Here is a 19,895-nt window from a genome sequence, read left to right on the forward strand (position 1 = left end):
GTGTGAGGCCGGTTATAAGCGGAAACACCACATTTCTATGAGTATTGCGTGCTGTGCTTATTGTACTAGATGATAAAAGAGAGCACATTCACTGTAAAGCACACCGCACCTGCAAACCAAATATTTATATAATTAAATCACAGCATTTTGCACTTTAATAATAATCATACTGGGCAATTTAACCAACGTCTTATCTGGAAGGGTGAAACTACCGTCAAAAACACAATATGGAATAGCCTTTAGTTTGATTCAAAATAAAAGCTTGAAGGGAGAATTGAAGAAATTGTGACAGAAATACAGTATATAACTACTTTATAGTACTATGTTTATTTACTGTAATACCGTAATAATAACTATTATTATTATTATTATATTTAAGCAATATCTCATCTGTTGAGCTGTTGAACGATGTGATGAGTTGTCCAGCACTTGACCTTATTTCAAAGAAATTCTTCAAGGAAACGTTCAATATTTTTTATTTCTTATTTACATGTATACATTTAACTTGTTAAATAGGCAAAAGGAGTGTGTTCAATGGCATATTAACTTATTTTGTAGTATCAAAAACAGGTATTAAAAACTTGAAATTTGACTGGTTTTGGTACCAACTAATGAAAGTTTGAGTTATCATGATATAGTGATTCCTATGGCAAATCAAGACCACACAGAGGGTGGGTTTTGCCTACCTCCACCCTGAACTGGTCTCTACTCAATCTAGAAAAGCACTTGCCCATGAAGTCTCCATAGCATGAGCCAGGGGTCAGAAGTCACCAGCCGCAAGCATGGCTAAGTTCTGCCTCATCCTTCACACTGTGGCTCAAATCTGCTTCACCTCAATTTCACTACATCTTCTTTTCAAAAAGCTCTCTGTACCTCAGACTTAAAAATAAAGTGGCTGCAGCTGTGTATGTCAAAGCCAAAGCTCGCAGCTTGATGTTCTATTAGACTTTCACACCGAGAGCTCCATAGTCTTGATTCTGAGTAATAAACCCATTCACACCAATTGACGCTGATGTGCTGAAAATGAAAGCGTGATATCGGATTGATGGGAACATTTCACAAAGGGTGAGGAGCCTGGTGGGGTACAAAATTGGGCAAGTCTGTGATTGCGTGCAATTGTGTGGTCCATGCAGTGATCTCCACCACCATAACAACAGCTCACGAATAACACAAAATGACATGACAACAGCCTCCTTGTCCCTACACACATACAAACAAATGGGCCAAAGTGGAGGCTGAAACAGGCCTGCCACACATCATCCAGGGGGCCGAGGGACAGGGGCGGCAGGCATGCGAGAGAGTTCGGTTCTCAAGACTCCACTAAGCAAACACTCTCCAGGGTGGGGCCCTCATAGAACCACTCCATTGCTAAGGTCTGCCAAGGATACACACTCAGCATGCAAGATAAAAATTTTAAGGTGTCTCAAAGTACATGAAAAATGTTGTTACCATCATCTATCCAAATCTCAAATGTACCTAATACAGCAGCTGGTAAATGCCTGGCAAACGGCCTGGTCCGTGTTGTCAAAACAAGTAAATATAAAGCAAGAGGCTGCCTGCAATGTAGTAAGGAAGTTTTGCGGGAATGATTGTGAACAAATACATCTTACCCTAAGACCCTGTTGAGCTTAGCGTCAACTATGAAAGAATGTAATTTAAGCCAACGGAATGACTAAACCATGAGTCACCCTGACAATAGAATTTAATGATGAAGTGAGCAAATTCAAACATGAATGATTAATTGATATTAGCGAGTAGTTGATTGTTCATGGGCAGATTCATATGGATTCAAGATGTGGTATGTAAGCTTCCATGTTTTGATGACGTCACCAGAATGGACAGAGATGGCTTTGGCGAGGGTGAGGTGTGCTCGCCTTACTCTGTGGGGAGTGACATCATGGCAATACTGATGTCAACACCTTTGAGAAAAACTGGTCTTGAGTTGCTCTCAAAATAGCTTGGGATACAAGAACTTTTTGTAGAGACTAAAAGAAAGAAGTTTAAATGTGGATTTCTCTCCTGCTCTGTCAGGAAGGAGGGCCAGCATTCCTGGCATTTCAGAACATGCTTGTCTCAAGCTTATCAACAAAACACACTCCACAATAACCTCTTCACCAACCAAAATGGCAATAAAAAAACAATACCTCCAGCAAGTCAAAGAACATCTAGCCAGGAAACACAAATGTGTCTTCTGAGTCATTGTAATGAAGCATTTGAAGCTTTGTTCACACTTGCTAAAGGGATGAGAAACACTGATGGTGGACTCAAGCCAACAGCACCCTTACAATCAATATGGAGGACAAAGCCTCTTTCAACAGGGTGATCTGCTTGGCTCAGCTGAACAGGAGTTTTTTTGCCCAGTTCCTGTGAGGATGTGACGTTTCAACTCAAGAGAAGTCCCTGTAATGGTACGATAATGAACTTGGGGCTGTTAGAGGTTGGATAAAATCTCGCCACTCAGTGGACAGTTGTCTATTCTCCAGAAATGGTATACTATGGTTGTATTGTCTTAACAGCCCTGACAGAAGCTACTAGCCTGCTGCTTTTCAGTCAGAACATTTCCATACACAATTATAATTGAGATACATTCTTCATCAGTCTATCCAAGTATACATAACACAATGTGCAACTGAATATTTGAAGGAAGGACGTCAAATACGCCGGGTTAAACACGCATTGCACTATACATCACCTGTCTTTTGGAGCATGTATGTGCAAAACAGCAATCCCAGTCCAATTACCGTATACATGCTGAACAAAGCTGAGCAACAATCGCACTAACGTGATCTGACTTAGCAAAAATAGCACTAACGCGTTAGTCTGACTTAGCAAAAATAGGACTAAGCATTTACATGACCTTTTACAAGGATGAATTGTTTTAGTCCAACAGAAAATGAACTTTCAAATGTCAAATTTAACTTTGCATGTTCACATACTGAGTGAAAAAGTGACTTCTAGATAAAAGCAAAAAAAGCAGTCTTTTCTTTCCCTTCTTGCATTGAAAAAGTGATGCGAAACTAACACCATCACACACACCTTTGTTGGCCACAGAAGTGGAGAAGAGTGCGTTATACATAAGAGAGAAAGGTCAAGGGCCTCTGAGATGAATGTTTACTAATTCAACAGAACAAGAGAGATGGCAATTAATGAGGAGAACATACAATCAACTCCCACCCCCACATCAATCTACAACTAGACAACCAAGCAATGTTTGACACACTAGTCTGCAATTCATAGTGTGCCATCAGTATAGAACAACACACATCCAACAGTGCGATTTCGAAAATGTGTTCTGATGATAAAACCTGTAAATCCAGGAAAGATCCTCTAGAAAGGGCATAATAAAAACTGGTATGGGCAACCTTTGTGAAAGAGGGGAGATGAAGACAAAAAAGAGAGGGAGAGAGAGACATAAATGTTGCTTCGAAATCTAACAATGACGTCTACAACAAAACAAAGAACCACCTCTGTCGTGCTAAATATGCAAGCAAGAAAAGAAAGGCCTCATCTCTTGCTACCATTGCTGGGGATGAAACAAATTTAATCTGATCTGTCTTGTACTTTTCCACTCTACATTAAGGCACTTGAAGAGGCTCTAAAACAAAGGGCCCCACACCAACCTGAGAAAGGGGCTGTTATCTCTGAGCCAAACATTAAAGATTGGGGAGGACATCCTGAGACCAGGTGAAAGAGAAATCCCTGCCACTATACTCATAAGGGTCTAATGATGCTTGTTTTAGACAAGTACAGGTTTTAGGAGTTATACTCATCTCTACTAGAATCAAACCTGTTAGGGAAGGTAATAGCAAGCAGTCCCCTTTTTGGAAAAAAGATTTACAATTTTCCAAACAATTACACCATTTCAAATCACATTTCAATGACTCGACATAGAAAATGTCAGGTAATAGCAAGCAGTCCCCTTTTTGTAAACAAGGTTTACAATTTTCCAAATAATTACACAATTTCAAATAACATTTAAAGGACTCGACATTGAAAATGTCGGCAAGCCAAATTTTGTTCAATTTACCTGGTGCTATTAGTAACAAATGGATATTTTCCTGAATTTGTGGTACAACTCTACATACAGTAAGTTGCCAGTTTGCAGTTGGTCATGCCATAAAAATATTGAATTAAGAACCCTAAAATTTAACACCGATAAACACAAAAGGAAAAAGAACAGCCACAAACTGACCTGTGAATCTTGCAGTGACAGGAAATGCATCACTGCGCAGTGGGTTTCTGCTACTTCCTGACTGTTAAACCACAAACAAGTGAACAGTTCTCTCTCATTTTGAGAGTGGAAACTTGTTCCCCTTCCTCTTCTACTCTAAATTTCTCACTTTCTTATGCTTTAAACACATATGACTGCCATGTATCTATGCTTAGTTAGCAACAACCATCAGTGCAGAAAATCTATTGCATTTTTCAGTGAATATACAGTGTATATATATACACACATATACATACATACATACATACATACATACACACACACCAAGCCTTCACATGTCCTGCTTGTCGACAAGATTCTAAAATGCCCCTTTTTTACACTGCACCCCCTTCTTTCCATCACCCTCAGATCATGCCACCTTTCAGCGGTTCACTTCTGAGAAGAACAAAACAAGCCTGTTTTCAAATTTCTCGAAGCATCTTTACAAAGCTTCACTTATCTCAGATATCATCCCAATGCGATATCAGCACAAGAACAATTAAAGTATTATCAACTAAAACTCAAGATCTCAGATCAAAACCTAAAAACACTCCACACACCATGAGTCAAATTTCATGTTATAGAGAAAATATCTATATTACCACTTGTGAAATAATGATGCGAAAAACAATCTAGTCTCTTGGCACTAAAAATGCTTTTAAATTATTTTACAGGCTAAATTCCAAACAGTATGGTGTCACAGACAGAGTTAAGTACTGAGAAAACGACAGAGGAACAGAAATGTGTGCACCCTTACTCACTTCCTCTCTCACACATCTAACTCTCTGACAGGGTATATCTCCTGCTACAAAACGGTTAGCTACTTCCTCTATGTGAATCTAATGGCCTCAAGCATCGGTGCAAATGGGCTAGAGAAATGCAGTTCTTTAAAATCTAAGCAGATTAATTAATGTCTTACCAGCAGCGAGTCGACTCCAACTGATGGACGTCTAAAAAGCCACATGGTGTGTGCTCTAAAAATGTAAAACATTTTCTTCCCTATGATCTGTTTCTTCAATGTGGCAACAAGCCGCACACCACAGATAGGAAGACACGTCAGAGTTGTGAAAACAGGACAGGAAATTGCCACAGGGGCTAAACAGACAAGGGTTCTCCAAAGTCGAGAAATTAAGAGGCTACAGTTCTTCAAATGTTAAACTTACCCATTTTAAACCCCGACACCTGTTTTTTTTTTTTTTACCACTGCTGTTGAATTAAATGACGTAGGAATGATATATAACCAAAGATATATTTAGAATTTTGATGGGGGAAATTATGTCTTGTGGTTAAAAAACTCTGACAGGTGGACGGATTAACTGCTTAATTTTTCAGGCTAAAATGATTGCTCAAGTTTTTGGGAGCTTTTTAACTATATCTGCACTGTCTCCAACTACATATGCAATTTGAAAAACATTTCAGATATTTCAGTGTGATGATAAAATATTTTCTGCGCAGGAACAATTCAGAGCATGACAATACTGGAGAGGCTCAGGGCTTTCAGCCCAATACAGACCTCAAAGTCCTAAGCCAAGTGTTAGCACCACCCTCTCACTCACAATCATCTAAAAAATTTTAGAACCTTCATAATCAGGGACATATTAAGCATTACATTTTGCATAAAAATGTAAGCTACATTGTTTCGTTCAGCTTATGATTTAGTTGAAGGGGCAAGGGTGCAAATCATGCATGGTTTCAACTCATGCGATCTACATCTAGTAACATCTTCAACTGAAGTGAACTGACAAGATAATCAACAAGCACACTGAATCTCATGACAGTTTGTTTGTAATGTGCAGCCCGGTAGAAATTAAGGCTTGTCGACAAATAATTACCGCCCTTGATAAGGGGTGACATTCCAGCTCTCCTGAGGCTGTATTTGCTATGCTCTCATCTATGGCCACATATGCACGGTTGTGAAATAGCGCCACCCCCACCATCTTGACTCACCCATCCCTGATGTGTTTACACTCATACCAATTCCAACATGTCACAGCATATGTCTGCAAGAGGGAAAAATGCACCCTGAATATGGCAGCAAAACATGCCTGTCTCACACCCGCACAATCAAAAATGTAATTCTAAGAACCCTAAACAGCCAGTAAGGCAGCTAAAACTTGGTCTGCATTCTGATAAGAGTGTTGTCACCTCAAGGTTCTCGTTAACAGTAAAGCAGTGAAATTCAAAGTCCATTTTTCAGTTTACCATAATATGAAAGAGAAAGCAACTGTAGTCAGGGATACTTGAAGTTCCTTTCTGGCTGCTTGAAACTGTGTGAAAGAACGGCATACGAGAGAATGAAAACTCTTGTCTGAAATCACAGCTAAACATCTTCAAGCTGAGTTACAAAGAAACTGATGCTGGCTGTTAAATGCAGGGAGCATTCCAAGCAGGTCTGGACATAAACTGCAGAAGGTGTCCACATGGCCAGGTTAGCCTTTTTTTGTTTTTTTTTAACCACAGCAAGCCAACTAGCCTAAACAGTGTCATCGTTTTAAATCCTTCAAAATGCTCTGGCATTTAAATCACCAGATATGAACAAGCTTCTTCCAAACAGCAGTAATGTGCAACAGTCTTATTCCTAAAGTAAAAATCCCATTCATTAATCCACAGAGGAACTGATTTTAAAAGATAACATAAACCTTTCAGACAGACTGTGAGCTCCAACATTGTTAATCGGTTATAATACACTTCTCTTGAAGACATCAGTCTGAGAAAAATTATGTTCAATAGCTAACTTTCAGGTGAAAAATACACTACCCAATGATCTTAAAGGGAAAAATTCACTGGAATTGCAGTCAACAAAGTGCAGAAAAAGAGCTCTGCAGCGACCACCCATTTCTCAAGCACTGAGAATGACGTAAAGTCTGTGTCCCTACACTCTCAAACTACTTGTGTGTGTGTGTGTGTGTGTGTGTGTGTGTATATATATATACATATATATATATACACTCACCTAAAGGATTATTAGGAACACCATACTAATACTGTGTTTGACCCCCTTTCGCCTTCAGAACTGCCTTAATTCTACGTGGCATTGATTCAACAAGGTGCTGAAAGTATTCTTTAGAAATGTTGGCCCATATTGATAGGATAGCATCTTGCAGTTGATGGAGATTTGTGGGATGCACATCCAGGGCACGAAGCTCCTGTTCCACCACATCCCAAAGATGCTCTATTTGGTTGAGATCTGGTGACTGTGGGGGCCATTTTAGTACAGTGAACTCATTGTCATGTTCAAGAAACCAATTTGAAATGATTCGAGCTTTGTGACATGGTGCATTATCCTGCTGGAAGTAGCCATCAGAGGATGGGTACATGGTGGCCATAAAGGGATGGACATGGTCAGAAACAATGCTCAGGTAGGCCGTGGCATTTAAACGATGCCCAATTGGCACTAAGGGGCCTAAAGTGTGCCAAGAAAACATCCCCACACCATTACACCACCACCACCAGCCTGCACAGTGATAACAAGGCATGATGGATCCATGTTCTCATTCTGTTTACGACAAATTCTGACTCTACCATCTGAATGTCTCAACAGAAATCGAGACTCATCAGACCAGGCAACATTTTTCCAGTCTTCAACTGTCCAATTTTGGTGAGCTCTTGCAAATTGTAGCCTCTTTTTCCTATTTGTAGTGGAGATGAGTGGTACCCGGTGGGGTCTTCTGCTGTTGTAGCCCATCCGCCTCAAGGTTGTGTGTGTTGTGGCTTCACAAATGCTTTGCTGCATACCTCGGTTGTAACGAGTGGTTATTTCAGGCAAAGTTGCTCTTCTATCAGCTTGAATCAGTCGGCCCTTTCTCCTCTGACCTCTAGCATCAACAAGGCATTTTCAGCCCACAGGACTGCCGCATACTGGATGATTTTCCTTTTCACACCATTCTTTGTAAACCCTAGAAATGGTTGTGCGTGAAAATCCCAGTAACTGAGCAGATTGTGAAATACTCAGACCGGCCCGTCTGGCACCAACAACCATGCCACGCTCAAAATTGCTTAAATCACCTTTCTTTCCCATTCTGACATTCAGTTTGGAGTTCAGGAGATTGTCTTGACCAGGACCACACCCCTAAATGCATTGAAGCAACTGCCATGTGATTGGTTGATTAGAAATTGAACAGGTGTTCCTAATAATCCTTTAGGTGAGTGTATATATATATATATATATATATATATATATATATATATATATATATATATATATATATATGAATACTATAGTTTCAAAATTTGTAATCAACAGTTTTATAATTTTCCATTGTTTTTATTTTGATTACATAAATTGCAATGCATGAGATTGTACCTCTTAAGATCCTTGCCATTTTTGGGGATTTCCGCCTGGATTTGGCCTACCCAAATTAAAAAGCTTCCCATTCCCACATACTTTGGCCTAAATACACAGTTTTGGTGTCATTTTACAGGAAACCCTTTGAAGTTGCATAAAACACTGCTAAAAAAATAAATAAATAAATAAATATATGTTGTCTGAACAGTAATAACCCTCCTAAAAAAAAGAGGCGCTTTTTGATTTTTTTTATATAAATTCATTTTTGAAAGTGTATAACTCAAGCCCTGTAAACCCTAGCAGCAAGCAGACAGTTTTGGCTGTTTCCACTAGATGTCAGCAAATACGTGAAAAAGGAATTTTGTCTGTATCGTGTTTTATTTAATATCTATTTCAATTTATTTGAAGGGAGGAATATTACCTTTTTTTGGTGTACTTTCCGCCTACCCAAATCTAAAGTCTCCCCATACCCATATACAGTGCTATAAATGCAAAATCCCAGTGTAATTTTACAGAAAACCCTTTGTCATTACATAAAACACTGTTGAAAGTGGTAAATATGCGCTCTGGTGTCTGGTGAGACGCATCTGTGTGTTTTGGGCACGTAACCTACCCAGTGATCACTTCACAGTCTGGATGCAATATCACAGCCCCTGATTGGTCTATTTGATCTTCAGAGACATTGCCGGAAAGCGGAGGGTCTAAGCTTTACGGCAATATATGCTTTATCCGGATCGGATGTTTACATATTTTCCTGGATTGTTGAATATCATATAACATTACTTTGTGGTGTTTCTGCACTCGAGGGATTACTTGGGCACACAACCACTGAAAACTCTGAAAAACAGCTCATTTTGCAGAGAATAACCTAAGGTAAAGGATTATGTAGCATTTGTGGCTAACTGTGCTGTCTACTGCGAGTAGCATGGCAAATATTCAATAATTTCACTTGTTTGTTTACAAATGTTGATTGTATACTTCATGATTCATTCGAAGTGTATTAGATATGTGATTATACCTCAATAAAAAGACTTATTGGAACTTCTTACTGGCAATGAGAGCTTTCATTTGATACATGGTTTGTACATGTGCGTCATATTTGAGCGATATGAGACATATGTATTCAAAAACGCACATAATTATGACACGACTTTTGATGGGTGGAACTATGAAATTTATTGTAAATAAGTTACTTAGTGTAAAACAAATGCCAAAGTGATGCATATCTCAAGAAAGTAGACATTCTAAGCTTTCAAATGGTACCAGATATGAGCTCATAACTCCTCCGCATACATTTAAAATTGGAAGTATATTATTACTGATGTAATTTTAAATCCCGGAACCGGGATCGTGGATTTTAACTGGTTTTAACGTAGAGTACAAAGTCTTGTACCTTTTTCTTTCTGTCTGATTTTCAAGTACTTTTTGCTTCAAACCAAGGTTTGTAATGTTGGGACTTACTTTGGAGCACTGAACAATGAACACTTTTATGGTGGATTTTTTATCTCCATGGAAAGAATGAATGGGAAAAATCCTTGAACCAAGACGGCTGAAAAAGTGGGCGGGCACTGTTGCGCTCTATTCTCTTGACCTACAACCAAGTCTTGATATTAATTTCGATCATTTTGATTAAAGCATGTGCAAGTTTTTAATTGTTCAATTTCAGACCATTAAAATTCAAACAAGAGTGAATCTACCTGAATTAGCAAGATATTGGATCATCTCATATCTGTCTCTGTATTTATCTAGTCCAATAGACACTGATAAAAAAATTATTAGGCCTACCGGGACTCTAAAAGTCATACTACACTCTTTGCTGCAGGGTTTGTACTCCTTGGTTAGAATGCATCATAAAATACATTACAGCTGACACAACTGGCATAAAATAGCCAACATTCATAACATTTATCATATCTATGTAAGATTTGCCTTTGGCACTGTAGAGTTGCCAGAGCCATGAGCAATATGTGGCTTAGTTCTCATTTTCTAGTCACATCATGCACTTTCGGGTATACTGTTGCTTAATGGAAAGGGGGCTGCAACAAGAAAGGAGGTCATTTGTGTCTCTGTAAACAGATTACATGCTTCTGACCAAGGAAAAACTTCAAGATGATCTACAGTATATTCAGTAATAAGCACAGTACTTTAAAGGGATAGTTCACCCAGAAATGAAAATTATGTTGTCATTTACTCATCTTCATTTTGTTCCAAACCTGTATGTATGCAGTCCTAATCATATTGGTCTCCATATGGCCATGTGTTTATTAAACTACCAAACATCCCACACACAAGCCATAGACAACAAGTCGACAAGCTCATTGAGGTATTGTCCATTCTGTGTGAATGTGGCGATATATGAACTGCCCTGTTGTTGTTATTATATTGTAGGAGGCTGATGAGTCTACAGTACTGTAATTAATATGTTTAGACAGCTTTCAGATCCATGTTGGCGAATAAAACCCTGTGGGGAGTGTGTACAGGAGAACCTCTCTTTTCACCGACTTCTGACTGCAGCCTAATTGCATAAAATTACTCAAATCATGATCCATAGCGGCAACCAATGTCGCAAATCAGAATTGAAATTTTGTGAAATTTTGTATGTGTAATCAGCTGTTAATGAAACAGAGATACATGGTTAGCATGTACTCTTGGCACAATGCTTATAGGCTATTTACTGTTGTAGCCTAAATATAGGCCTATGCTGATGTGAATGTGGGCCTGGGCGAAACCTGTGCAGCTCAGAAGCTCCCAAAAAAACAATTGCAAAGCAAACATCACCGCAATAAAAACATGCCACAATAAAACCATGTGCCCTCCCCCATCCCCCCATCCCTTTCATTCAGATCTCATTTTCAATATAAGAAATGAGAAACTACCTGTAAAAACTTTAGAGACTGTTGGAAATGACACACTTTTGTTGTCTTTGTTTCATGGTTGTGTAGGGTATTCAGATCAATATTTGAGAGCTAATGCTGGTCTTTGTAGAGCTATTGTTTGCTGATGATAGCAAATAGACAAGAACAGCCAACACTATGAGGTTGTAAATGAGGGAAATAAAAAGTAGTTGCTATCACTGAAATCTGCTTAAGCAGACAGTGACAATATCCTGAAGTGAAGTGAGAACTAAAAACAAACTGCACTCCTCCATATGACTGTCACAACTTTGAAAATCAAGTGCGTAGTGAAAACGCAGTCATCCATCAAATCAGTAGTATATGATACTTAAGTATTTGAGGCTTACTGCAAGGTACCGTTATTAACAGAGTACATGGTGCTCATTTGTGCATATGCAATAGACTGAATATCTCTTGAGGACTGTGAACCCTAAATGAGACTCACATTGAAAATGTAAAATAGGAGTGGCTGTTGCTAAGAAACTGGTTGTGAGGTGACCTATAGCGTGTTGAGTGACATGACAGATATACAATGCATGAAAAGTTAGGATAGAAAACAATATGTGAAAATAGTATTGATGTTTTACATCTATTCTTGGGTACTCAAAAAAATATATGATTTTATCTTTTATATTAATTTGATACAACTTTTGACACATTTTTCTAGGTTAATCCTTGAAACAGCCATATGATGGAGAAGGGTCTAGCTGCAGGCATTGCCCCAAAAAGGGATGGTCACTACAAATCACCACTGAAGATATAGGGATCCCCTTATCTAACCCTTTTCCAAACCTTAACTGTGAGTGGAAGTGACGCCCCCATTTGGAGTAACCCCACCCTCTTTTGGAGATTGCTACCCCATATGGAGGTTTCAAGCCTGAAGCTATACCTACTTGATGTGTTGTAACAGATTATACATTTTATAGACATGTGAAAGTGACACAAAAGTATCACATAATTTCCAAACATTGGTTTACTGAAATCAGGTGTCTAATTTGTGAATAATAATAAGTGTTGTTGATAGCATAACACAACAAAACATCTCATGTAATTTCTTAAATTCATTTTGACCAACTACAATTAGGAAGGAACAAAACTTTTACCATAGACCTTACACCATATTTTATTTTTTTCTGTAAAAACATCCTTTGGTTATTATTTTAAATGTCACATCAAATAATTCTACATCACAACATAAGATATTATTAACAATACAAATTAAACAAAGAATTGATGCATATGCCTACCAGTGAAGCTATTTACTCTCTGTTTATCTCTCAGTTAATCTCTGTCCTGAATTTAACTTGTTTCCTCATAACAAAAATGCTTTTTAAAATCAACCAATGGCAAAAATTATAACTATTCACTAAAAAATACAATTTAGTGTTCTCTACAAATGTACTACTTTATTAACAATGTAAGCATGCATATAAAAAATAAAATTGTATCAATAACGCTGTGACGTGCAAGTGATCAGTGGGGAATTTGCAGCCAGTTTGCAGCAAATTTGCTATGAACTTTTGATATTTGTAAGGGTGGACAAACTTGGATCTATTAAATGTCCACTGAAACTGCACAACCAATTTCCAATAACTTCAGGGATTGTGTCATCAGTCAATTTATGTGAAAAATCAGAATGCAAATAAAGGAGTGTTTCAATCCTATTTGTTTAAGTGAACAACATATTCTAAGAATATAAAACCACTAAGAATATAGGTGCATATGGAATGATATTCCGGACATTATTCAAAAGGAATTGCAAATTGTATTTGCAATTGCGTTTTAAATTTGTGGACGCATAAAATGTGACATAATCCAAACGCAATTGCAAATCGCGCATTACCATTTGCATTTTCGTTTAAGCGAACGCACAGTGACTGCCAAATTTCAAATGGAAAAGCAAAGTCCGTTTGCAACTGTGTTTCCCATATCTTACGAGTTTTGGCCCTGTCATATTTAAATAGCAATTTCAATTACCACGTCTGCTTTTTCACTTTCTCAGCGTCGCGTATGTAGCCAGCCAAAACTCAAATGGAATACTAATTCCCTTAGTATTTCCATTTCCGATGCCTTACACGGAAACCTGTCAATCAGGGTCAAGGGTGGGATTATGCTATGGGGCGTGTTTGTCTTGGGAAGTGACGTCACTCACAGTCTATCACGATCAATAATTAAAAAAAAAAAAAATTAGCACTGCACTTTATTAATCTATAATCTCACACTGGACTGTCAACATATTCTCCTCAATATACTACTTCATATATATATATATATATATATATATATATATATATATATATATATATATATATATATTTCATATACTCCTACTTATTGTATTGTATATTGTGTGTATTGTTTACTGTACATTGTATATAATTATTGTGTTGTGTAAGTATGTGTACATTTGACTTGTAAATTGTTTTGTGTAAGTATGTTGGTTATTGTAATTGGTATATGTCTCGTCACTGTCATGACTGCTATGTTACTCGGAACTGCACACAAGAATTTCACCTACTGTTGCATTGTGTACATGGTAGTGTGACAATAAAGTGATTTGATTTGATTTGATTTGATAAACCGGCGTCTGTTCAGGGCATCACCTCTTGACCGTCGACTGTGAGTGACGTCACTTCCCAAGACAAACACGCCCCATAGCATAATCCCACCCTTGACCCTGATTGACAGGTTTCCGTGTAAGGCATCGGAAATGGAAATACTAAGGGAATTAGTATTCCATTTGAGATTTGGCTGGCTACATACGCGACGCTGAGAAAGTGAAAAAGCAGACGTGGTAATTGAAATTGCTATTTAAATATGACAGGGCCAAAACTCGTAAGATATGGGAAACACAGTTGCAAACGGACTTTGCTTTTCCATTTGAAATCTGGCAGTCACTGTGCGTTCACTTAAACGAAAATGCAAACGGTAATGCGCGATTTGCAACTGCGTTTGGATTATGTCACATTTTATGCGTCCACAAATTGAAAACGCAATTGCAAATACAATTTGCAATTCCTTTTGAATAATGTTCGGAATATCATTCCATAGGTGCATGGACATTTTGTATGTACAATGTAAATGCTCCATTTTTTGAACAACAGACGTCTTCGTTTTGTATCTTTTACCAAAGATACGATGCAGCACATGTGAACCATGGCACACATCGGAACTGTAGTTCCTAATTTTAAAGCTACAAAGCCTTGCATTTAAACAATCTGAAACTAACACATTTTCATTAGCATGTCATTTTCGAGCCTGTAACTTGAAGTTTAATGTTCTGTTAAACACAGCCACATACAGCTTGTTCAAAATCTGCCTGCGTACCTCTAACATTTGAGATAGCCTAGCTGCACACCACACGTGTTGCATTTGTTTTTGTAAAATACTCCCTTTTATTTTTATCTTATAAACTGTGAAACCGTTTGCTTCTTAGTGTTGGTGAGGTTGTAGTGCACGTATTTCAGAATAAGGCAGTGCTGAGCTGTTTCTATGAAAAGAAATGAACTGGCAACTGGCAGTCATGGCAAAAGGCAGTCACATGTCTGACTGGTGTACTGAGTGTTTACAAGGCAAGCTAGAATATTAGATATGGGAGTTGCCTCTGTGCTGTAGTTATGGGAGATAACCACTAGTCCTCATGTTGTGTCTCTCTTAAGCCCTTGTTTGTAACACACACTCACACACACACATACACACACCTGTTCAGCTAAAGCACTACACAGAATGCAACTATTAAATCTCCAATTCTGGATGTGGGTCTGCATCCAAGACTCTAGTACTCAACACTAAACTGGTGTCAACTGAAAATGTTTTAACAGCATGTTACGGATGGGAATATGTCAGTCATGTCACTTTTGGGTCTGTATGGGTAAAAAGCTACCAGCATTCTTTTTAAATGAGAATGCCAGGCGGCTGCATGACTGACTCTCTGTAGCCAGTTAGCACACAAAAGCAGTAGTATAGCAGGTTAAATCCAGCTAGAGTCCTTGCTATTAAAAGAGGAACTTACAACTGTACTGACAAGAGAAAAGAGTTCTGGATAATACAGTGTTTGTTTCATAAGATTGTTTTCAATATTGTCTTTAAATATGCCATTATGTTTTTGGCTGTTTGGTAATTATTTAGCACATTGTCATGAGACACTTAGCTATGTGATGTCTTTCTGACTAATGCAATTAATAAACACTAAGCAAAATATAAAGCAGTGTGGTTTACATGGGAAGTGGTCACATATCATTCATCTGTGAACATGTGATATGCAGTTCATGTCTGGTAAGATACAACACTGATAATGAAGCAACATTCAATTTCCGATTCTGAGTTGCACAAAGACAGACATTGTACAAAGTTCAATAACCATAAACACTTTTAGTCAGTGAAACTGCAATATTTCAAGTTTTCAATTTAACTAATTTTTCTTATTATTGTCTGTTCAGATGTGGATCTAAAACTGGACTGACTCCTTATTTAAACTTAGACATAGTCCCTTTGTATTTTATGGAGCCTTGGTCCTTTCAAATCACTACCATCTTATTTTAGGGATGTAACTTCCAACAGTCTCATGACAACTCAATCATTTGTACAAGTTGTCAAAGTTGTAAGATATTGACTTTTAGGCCAACCAATCTACAAACAGAATTTCAAATGGACAATACAGGCATCTAACTAAATTTAGTTATTCATTCCAAATGACTTATGTATGTTCATAAACTGAAATATGCTTGACTCTTAATTCCAAACATCAATGTTTTCTTTCTTCATTGGTATACAAAAGTTGTTTGGGTAACAGGTTAGACTTCATGATTAGGTTTAGGTTTGGGATTGGGATTTGGGTTAGGGGTTGAATTTAGAAAAAATTGTAAGAAAAAAATGATTTTTTTTCTATGGGAGTAAAAGTTTTTTGTATGATTTTGCCATCTTTTTCTATTATTATGACTTGACACAAGTCTGGGTTGGTAACTTCTCAAAAGCAAAGTAAACCTTAATATATACAACATGATTAACTATTCCATTAGGAAACAGGAGGTAAATGGACAGCCACATATAAAGGCCAGAACTTCCAGAGCAACAAAAGTTAAAAAAAAATTCAGTGGGCAGTTTAAGATTAGTAAACTGGAAAATCTCCCACCAAAGCTGGAGACAAAAACAAAACGGGTGTAGCGGATAGGAGACGTCTATAGCAACTTCAACCAAAGTGCATTTCCAAGTAGAGATTGCAGGCCACACTTCCTTATAATACTGGCTTCATGTGTTACTCTTGGCTAAACAACTGACTGACCATTTGTTCTGCTATCTTTGCACAACCACGCTGGTATGTATGACATAGGTTTTAGACACAAGTACATTATCTCTGCATCTGGTTGCTTGTAAGGGCCCAAAACAAGACCCAATCCTCTCAATACATTTAAGGGGTCATGACATGAGGAATATAATTTTCCTTGACCTTTTGACATTCAGTATAAGAGGTCATTGTACTATAAAAACATACTGCAAGTTTCAGAACTCAAAACTTCCTCCTTGATAGAAACATAGCATTTATTTAAACCAGGCTGTGGAACTGGACATCACAAGGACCACATACATCAGCACATGACTGCCTCCGGCAAGATATCAACACCTAATTTTAGTCCTTGCACCATTTGCCCACCCACTGGTGCTTGCAGTTAGTCACAGGTGAAGAGGAGAGACATTGGCCTGTCATGGGAGATTAATCAACAGCAAAGTGGACTTTGACACCTTCATGAGATTATCTGTATTAAATATTTTTCTACACTAGATGAACAGCTTTGACCATTATCATGCATCTTGCACCGCTTTTAAAGGACTCAGGGGAAGACCCGTGTCTCTGCTTTGGCCTGTTGAAGCCGGTTGAAAAACCAAAGATCACCATTGACTGTATTACATTTGCTTATTCAGATCATTTCAGCGTGGATTGTATGTTTTTGGCTCATATCAGCGTGGACTGCTTGTGAACCAGCCACAATATTATTTGAGCTTTGCAAAGGAACTGAAAGTTTCAGCAGTTAAACACTACCGGAACTGTGCTTACACGGCTTAATTCACAAATGTATCAAATGTCATGACTATTTGATAGATGCGGTGCTTTAGGGACATTTTTATATATTCAGATGAATGTGTTGGGTATACGTTATGTTTTAACCCTGAAATGTAGTTTTATAAATTATAATGTAAAAGTTTGTACATTTTCTTTCGACTGAGTTTAAATATAGCTGTAAGTTAGTCAATCAGAACAGTGGGTGTTTACACTGAAGTCTTAAAAGGACCAGATATCTTTAAACCAAGCTTTTAGACAGAGGGCCAGAGACAGGGTGGAAAATGATCATATATTATTAAATTATGACTGATTTGGTGCAAAAAAACTTAACTGACATTATATGTGGACCTTAGAGAAGATAATAAAATGTATATATGTCATGGCCCCTTTAAAGTTAATTCAGAAGAATCTATGATGAAACCATCTTGATCTGTGATAGGGTTTCTTTCTCCAGTATATCTGGTACCGGAGAAATGAGGTATGCCAGTCTCAGCATGTTTTAGGAAACGGACTGTGACAGGCTAATTAAGCCTCTGAGAGGGATAAAGGCCGACTGCGGATGGTGGTGTGAGAGAGAGAGAGAGAGAGAGAGAGAGAGAGATTGTTTACGGGCAGCTGATCGTCGTGTGTAGATGTTTGTGTCTTTCATTAAAATATTATTATATTGTCAAGCCAGTTCTTCCCAACTCCCCGTGATCCCTTTACACTCGGGAAGGAGGAGGGATACGCCGTAGTGGAGTTCTCGCCGCTACCATCCACCCCATTGGAACAGCCAAGGCCATCTTCCGGGGGACGGAGGAGCTCGGCCGCATGGAAGCGGAGGAATGGTCGCCGATCGCGAGAGGAGAAGAGGCTCCGAGCCGACCACCTGGAGTGGGAGAACTGCTACCATGAGCGGGGCAGATCCCTTCTGTTCTCTGAAAATGCGGTGGGGCGTTCCATCCGCCAGGGGCTGGAGGACTGCCTCTGATCCGCCCGGGTAGGAACAGCTGTCGTCCACTTGAATGTGGAGGAGTGTCCGAGGACCAAGCTACGGCGTATCGGAGAACCGGCGAGTAAGTGTTTTTTTTTTTGTTTTCTCTATCTTTTACATTTTACAGTGTGTTTTTTTGGGGGGTACTACACTGTTACAGAAAGTACACCCCCCCCCCTCCCCCGCCATATTTAAATTATTTTTGTTTCCCTCCCCCGTCCCGTCCCAGATTCTGGAAGGCGAGGATGACCTGCCGGCAGACAGGGCTTAGGGCACGTCCTCCCCCAGGGAAAGACGGGGGTGTACGTCATGCTGGGGGCTCCCCGGCCTGAGAGAACGAGGGAGGAATGTGACAGGCTAGAGGGCAGGGCAGGGTCGTGATTTTACTCACCCTGTCCCTTATCAGGCTAATTAAGCCTCTGAGAGGGATAACGGCCGACTGCGGATGGTGGTGCAAGAGAACGTTTATGGGCGGCTGACCGTCATGTGTTTGTTTGTGTCTTTTTTTGAAGTTTTAAAATATTATTTATATTGTCAAGCCGGTTTTCGCCTCCTCCTTTCCATTGAACTCCTTTACACAGACCATTTCAACACTCAGAAAGTGCTCAATGGAAATGGGGAGAGCAGTATGAAAACGTGATGCAAATCTGCCCAAGCAGTCAACAGCATATAGACAAAGGCATAACTGCCAGGACTATTTCAGCAGAACACTGCTGCTTTCATAAAAATTCAAAGATACCTGACAGCCAAGTAATTGTTATCTCATGATGATCTCATTTAACTTTAAACATATAAATAGATTGTGTTTATTGCATATTGGTGGCTTGGCCACCTGTTCTCATGGTTACAGCTACAAATTCAAGTAAATAAATCGCTCACCCAAAATGAAATTTCTAACATTCTACCTAAAATCGTTTTTGTGTTCCATGGAATAAAGAAAGTCATGTGAGGTTAGATGATCAATTGGGGGCGCGGTTGAACAATCCCTTTAAAGTCAGCTTCAACTTTGCTAAACAATTCTTAAGAGTATTATGTCATACTGCCAGACTACACTAGATTACGATCTCTCTCTCTCTGAATGGACTTGAACCCATTCTACCTAAATTGGTAAAAATACAGAGGGGCAGAGCCAAAAAGAATTTCTCAACATGTCCAATTAGATACCAAACCAGATGGTTCCTAAAGCTACCATGTCAATGTAGTCATTCCGAGACCTCAATCGATGCTGGAGGCATGGCAAAGCATTGAAAGAGCTGAAAGACTAACAAACCTGCAACATAAGCCTCAGCAACAGCTCTCAAACCATCCATGCCAGTAAGCCATGTACACAATTCTATGACAAGAGCAGGACAAATATTCTTTCTCAAACCCAGCCCTCTTCTGTTTTCCATGCTAGACCAGCTTGAGCAGTTTTGTCCAACCCTCCTGCTCTACAGGACCTAATGATCCAATTACAGGCAGGGACTTGTTGACGC

At 38.8% G+C, this 19,895-nt stretch overlaps 2 protein-coding genes across 6 annotated transcripts in view; one reads left to right on the top strand and one right to left on the bottom strand.

The window, feature by feature from the left end:
- LOC127663229 (uncharacterized) overlaps positions 1 to 19,895 on the top strand; it is a 516,242-nt gene that overhangs the window by 223,867 nt on the left and 272,480 nt on the right. The window lies entirely within an intron of this gene.
- Positions 1 to 19,895, bottom strand: part of elf1 (E74-like ETS transcription factor 1) — a 60,244-nt gene that overhangs the window by 20,991 nt on the left and 19,358 nt on the right. The window contains exon 1 of one of the 5 annotated variants that reach the window (XM_052154736.1): positions 5,130 to 5,246. The exons of the other annotated variants lie outside the window; for them this stretch is intronic. The gene's annotated coding sequence lies outside the window, so the exon portion shown is untranslated. Of the gene's footprint in view, positions 1 to 5,129; positions 5,247 to 19,895 lie in introns of those variants that run through there. 5 annotated transcript variants of the gene reach the window in all.

The sequence above is a fragment of the Xyrauchen texanus genome, chromosome 23, assembly GCF_025860055.1.
Source record: "Xyrauchen texanus isolate HMW12.3.18 chromosome 23, RBS_HiC_50CHRs, whole genome shotgun sequence".
Taxonomy (NCBI): Eukaryota; Metazoa; Chordata; class Actinopteri; order Cypriniformes; family Catostomidae; genus Xyrauchen; species Xyrauchen texanus.